The sequence below is a fragment of the Lepisma saccharinum genome, chromosome 7, assembly GCF_977018435.1.
Source record: "Lepisma saccharinum chromosome 7, izLepSacc3.1, whole genome shotgun sequence".
NCBI classification, from domain to species: Eukaryota; Metazoa; Arthropoda; class Insecta; order Zygentoma; family Lepismatidae; genus Lepisma; species Lepisma saccharinum.
Window position 1 is genome coordinate 13,306,004 of NC_139235.1, and position 6,049 is coordinate 13,312,052.

Here is a 6,049-nt window from a genome sequence, read left to right on the forward strand (position 1 = left end):
GGCACCGGTTGAATTCGGATCAATCCAGATCCTTAATTATAGCTAATATAATCCACCACCGACGCCTAAATGGCCGCTCGTGACGACTTAGAATAGGCCGGAACTCGGTTCCTTGGGTTAGAATAGGCCGAAAACGAACTCCATAATAGTGTCTTTTGTACATTAATGGAAAAACCATTAATTCCAAACTCCCACGTCTGTATAAATCAACTGTGACTCATATCCGGCTGAAACACATATATAAAATACAACAATAGGGTTAGGTTAGGGTAAAAAACGAACTCCACAATAGTATCTTTTGTACATTAATGGAAATCCATTAATTTCAAACTCATCGATGACTCATCTCCTCTTCCACCCTCGACACGTGACGCTTGATTAATTAACAATAGCGTCACCCTCGATAAGAAATTAAAAAAAAACATTAATGTCAATTAAAATGATGATTAATTGCTTCCATCTCGGTCCAATTCTACTGGTAAATAATGCATGAGTGAATATTACACTCATCACTGAAATTTTTTCAACCTATACTTCTTCATGGCGTGGTGCTAAGCATAGGGGAGCACTTTACCTTTTACTTTAACTATTAAGTTCACAAAGAGATGGTTTAATGTTGGATATTACCTTCATTAGAAGCAGCGAAGTTTAAGATAAAAGAGAAATGTCTGGTAATCCTAGATCGGGCAGCGCTCGCAAAGTTAAGCGCGTGCATCCCAGTTGCCCGTAGTGTTAAAAGCATACGCGTAATACTTCGCGTTATGATTCACAGATTATTTTTTACCTTTTACTTTGACTAAGTTGCTTGATATGCTTTTCAAAATGTGCGCAAATATCGTAACCAAGATAATGAGTAATATTCTCGAATGCATTTCCATTTGCAAATTTGATCCTACGCATTTCCTACAAATGGCTTTTTAGTGAAAGAAAAAGAATAATAAGAATAAAAATATGACATGACCTTCCAGAAGAAGAGTTTGAGTCCTTAACTAAGCTGTATGCGAAATTTGTCAATTGCTAATAGTTGAAAGTTGAGCCACAGGTAACTTATTCTGAAGCCGAATATTGAGTAAAGAGTGTGTTTGAACTTCATGAGTACTTGCGTACTAACCATTTGAATGAAGCTGTTGAACAAGTGTACAAACTAACAGAATTGTTCCTCACTGTTCCTGCCTGAAGCTCGTCGGTGAAAAAGTCGTTTTCTGCACTGAAGAGGATTCATACATTTCAACGCAGCACACAGATTCAGGCAAGGAAATCTGACTTGGGACGCGTATCCATTGTGCTGCTAAAGACATTGACCAGAAACTTCCGATTCTACGACGACGTGATTGAGGTGTTCAGACTAAAGGATCGTCGCATCGAGTTACAGTATAAATGAGAATTTTCAGTAAGTAATATGCTATTATTGTTAACATAGAGTGTGTGCATTTTGTGTTTGAAATTGAGTATGTCCATACATGGCATACATTCAAATATATTCTATTTAGTTAAAATATCTTTGGGTTTTCTTTATCCAATATTCAGATCAGGTTTATCTAAGGAAGCCTTACACCTTTCATACAATCACGCTACGTCACTGGTGTGCATTAATTTGTGGTTGGCGTTCCGTCTGTTGACTGAAACCACCTTAAGATTTACTTTATTTTAAGTAGATTTTCTACCTCTGTAGGTAAATCACACCGACAAGGATGAATGTCGATGTAATGTGTGTATTTGTATTTTTCTTATTTAAGTGCGCTCTTCTGCCACTTTTGGCTAATCGCGACGAAGAAGATGAACGATGATTAGAGAAACACCGAGCAAGGAGACTTTCCATACTGCAACTCCCAGACTATCACTCATACAACGTTCATTATTCCATAGGCTACCGGACCAATTCAATATCATCTCAAACCAAATAGATATTTTCAGTTCATATTCGTCTTTTATCACCAACTTAGAAAAATTGTACATAAGTAATGCATTGTGAAAGTAATCTGTTTACCTTGGCACTGTCTTGGCTTGTTTATGTTTATATTTATGTTTATATTTTGTTTATTTTATTTTATCTTGTTTCGTGTGTTCTTTTTAACACCAGGGTACTGTTTTACTGTTGTGTCTTTCCGGTTTAAAATGGCTTCTGCTGTACTGGAAATTGCAATAAATAAATAAATAAAATTGATAAAGGGACACTCATTGATTGATTGAGTTGGTGTTTTAAGTCCACTTTATGCACTGTAAGGCTAATCGGGACTGGACCTACAGTTTAAAGTGGGATCCGAACCACTACGTGCCTCCACTGGGTATCGAACCCGGGACAAAAAGGGACACTCAAAATAAGAACATACATCCCTAGGCTTAGACTCGAACCCGGGAACTTCGGTGGCGAACATCGATACTCGACGCACTGAGCATTAGTGCCTGAAACTTTCAGTTTCGTTCGAGCCATTGCTATACCTTAACGTGTGGTATTTGAAAACCGGAAGTACTTTACTTATTCAGACATGCCAAGCTAATGTCTCATTATTTAGACAAGTCGTATATTTCAAACATACGTTCAGTAATTGAAAAGCCAATCCATCCGTGATAACTGTAACTGTGAGTTTGTTGTTCGTGCATTTATTCAGTTCCATAAAGTTAACTTTCCTAGGGTTCATAGAATCGAAAAGGCGTCAGGAAGAAACATATTAAGTATAGTTGTTTGCCCCAATGACCTCTTTCTGGTGTGAAAGTCTGTGCAGTGCAGCAGTTATCACAGATAACCTATGCAACAGATAGTGGTAATTCTGATGCAGAGATAGAACGACACACGCAGCGTAAAGTTGTCATATTCAAAGTTTCTTTAATACATAGCTACTACATATTACTTATTATTTAAATGCATTACATAATCAATTCATCCGCCTCATGACAAACTAACAGCAAAAATTCGTAAGAGGTCAGAAAGAGGTCATTCCGGCAAACAACTTTACTTAGTAGGATTACACATCTTGCATGAGAAGTTGTAATATACCGAAAAATTCATCTTCATGGCTCTATCCCCCCCCCCCAATTTCTCGCCTTTAGATGGCGGCTGCTGATAAGAGATGGTCTCCTCCAGAAATAAAATCTTAGCTACGGAGTTTGCCCCCTCTCCCCCCGAAGCTCACTTAAGCATGGTCCACATGTAATGTTTTGTCGTCTTGCATGATAAGGTATAACTCTGTCCCAGCTAACTGTAGAGCATGCAAACGAAAACAAGTCTTTGCGCAAGTAGTGACGCGAGACGGCTCCACCAATGAACACGCGAGAGAGAACGGGGTTACATGGAGTGGGGGAAAGCCACTGCAGTTACCAGCCTTCTCAGCAGCGTGTACTGCTTCGCTCTGGCCACTCGATTTCCCTCCCTCCTCTGACGCTATGCGCAGCCTTGCTTCACAGTTATCTGGGACAGGGTATAAGTTTGGAAGATGAGACTGACGCAAAACACGGGGCTACATTATTCATGCTTTCTCTAGGTGTTCTCTTCAGTTGTTCCAAGAACACCATGGATGAAGCACTATTCATAAGTACAATTTCAGTGTGTGCGGTGAGATTAAAGGGGGAAAAAATGGACAACGATCACGATGGTCTCAAGAGTAGTTACTTAAGAGGGGTAAATTCTCACATGTCAATTTGTTCCATAAATTACAGCAGAAACATGAGGATTGGTATAATTATTTGCGTATGGACACCTACTACAAATTATTAACGCTACTAACCAGAGGAATTGAAAAACAAGACATTAGTCGTCCAACATCAACGAGATCCGGCTCAAAGTTAAACGACGTTTGACCGATTAAATGCATGTGCGCATGGAACAACTTTTCCATTTTGTTTGAAAACAAACCTCCAGCCCATCCGTGTTTCGAGCGGTCGCCAAACCTTTTCAGTTCATGCAAGACGTCCGACCGTAGGGCTGGAGCGCACAAACCAAAGGCTGCGTGCGCTTGTGGTTAAAAATGTATACCACGAGCGCACAAAATCCATGGCGATGTTGCCACGTTGTGTCAACTGTTTCGGCCTTTCAAGGGACCCCGGCTGGGTCCTTACGAGTTGACATATTATGTATCATATATTATGTGAATGGCTATATTCATAACACCCTATTCCATTTAAATAACCTCACTATCTCAAAGAATTTGGACTCGTAAGACGGGCAATGTATCGCTGCAGAAGGAGGGAGACCCCAGCAGACCCCAGAGACATAGTCGAAGCTAACCTAACCTGTACATTACACAATCATAGATGTGGCAACGCAGCATTGGATATTGTGCGCTCGTGGCACCTTTCATGCGCTAGTGGACTGCATCCAGACGTCCACACGTAATGTTTTGTTTGATCCGTCTGGCATGATCATACAAGACTAACGATGAAACATTACATGTGGACCATTTGGTCATGTTTTCGGTGTTACTAGTTCGATCAGGCCCGTAGCCAGGATTTTATTTCGGGGGGGGGGGGGCTCTACCCTTATCAGCACAGCCGTCGACAGAAATATTTGTATAAGGGGGCAGGCCATCTATAATACTTGAGTAGTAGAAATAATAATGACAATAATTATTTCCAATGTTATAATTGTAATTTTACAATAATAACTAATATAAGTTATTAAAACCAATTTTAATCCAAATTTGTTATTATTATTATTATTATTAGATAAATGGAGAGACTTTGCTATTTGATCCACCGTATGAGTGAATATCCAACACAAGTATTGTCCATTATTTTTCTTACATTTTGTACAGTTAGTATACTGAAGTTCATAATTATTGTATTTTGTTATTAACATTTCATTCCGTCAAAAAAAGGCTTTAAAAGTTATGGCCAAATTTTACTCAAAGCTTATATTGTTTGACCTCTCACAAAGAAAACTATACATTTTGGGAGCTGTGGATCCATTTATTCTTGGATTAAATGGTAGAATATAAAAATATAAACTGGGTTTTTCTATTATACACTAAACTTCTTTTCGATCTAATGTTTAATGCTGTTAAGGAAGTAAAATTAATTACCAGTATACACTATTTATGTAAATTAGATATTTGGCCTCCCTGATGGCTCGGTAGCGTCGTCGCCTTGTAATCAATGGGTCCCGGGTTCGATACCCGGGTGGAGGCACATAGTGGTTCGGATCGCACTTTAAACTGTAGCTTCAGTCCCAATTAGCATTACTGTGAATAAAGTGGACTTAAAACACCAACTCAATCAATCAACCAATGTAAATTAGATATTTGTAGGATTTCGGGGGGGCTACGTGCCTGAGTTCGATCGCTCTTTTTGTGTGTGAGTTTCGGTTTTCTTAGCATGTAAATATACTAAGTGTTTCTAAGTTATGTGTAAATGTTATCATAAAATCTAATGACCTCGGATAGGACCAATTTTCTAAGGTACTTAGGACCGCAAGGCAATTTGCAAATGCAAAATAAATAAATAAATTTAAAAAACAAATGAAATCACAAATACGCCGCTGAGTGGGCATCCCCCCACCCCCCGAGCAAAAAGATTAATTCGCACAGTGTGGAAAAGAAAGCAGAAATGAAGTGAAGTTTGTTATAAGTCCATTCTGTTCAGTAATCTTGACTGGACCTACACTTCAAATTGGGATTCGATCTACTAGGTACCTCACCGGGTGTCGAACCAGAGACCCTTTGATTACAAGGCGACGACGTTAACACTACTCCACGAAAGAAAGAGAAAAGGTTGAAAAAAAAGAGGCAACGTTTTAGAAAAACCTGACCTACTTCAAAACTGAAAAAAAATGTCTCACCATCTTCGTTCCATCCGCCTTCGATTTGATACGCAGCACCGGAAATTCCAAATTTGAAATCAGGAGGAAATGTCCCAAACAGAAATTCACAAGACGAAGGATGTAATATCCAGCACACTGCGACAACAAACACCTTCTCTCCACAAGAATTCATGCTCGAATCTGCTTACCCGCCACGTTTACACTATACTTTATATTTCTTAAGCATGTCGATTGCCATGACTGGTTTCACTTTGAAGGGTTACCCTTTTTGAGGTCTGAGATAAGCCGGTATCTACC

The 6,049-nt window shown here is 39.1% G+C and overlaps 1 protein-coding gene across 1 annotated transcript in view; it reads right to left on the reverse strand.

Annotated features, from left to right (window-relative positions):
• The window catches only part of LOC145990137 (cytosolic beta-glucosidase-like), a 64,950-nt gene extending 59,106 nt beyond the window's left edge, over positions 1-5,844 (reverse strand). Inside the window, exon 1 of the mRNA XM_083125800.1 lies at positions 5,771-5,844. The gene's annotated coding sequence lies outside the window, so the exon portion shown is untranslated. The remainder of the gene's footprint in view (positions 1-5,770) is intronic.
• Positions 5,845-6,049: the final 205 nt, after the last annotated feature.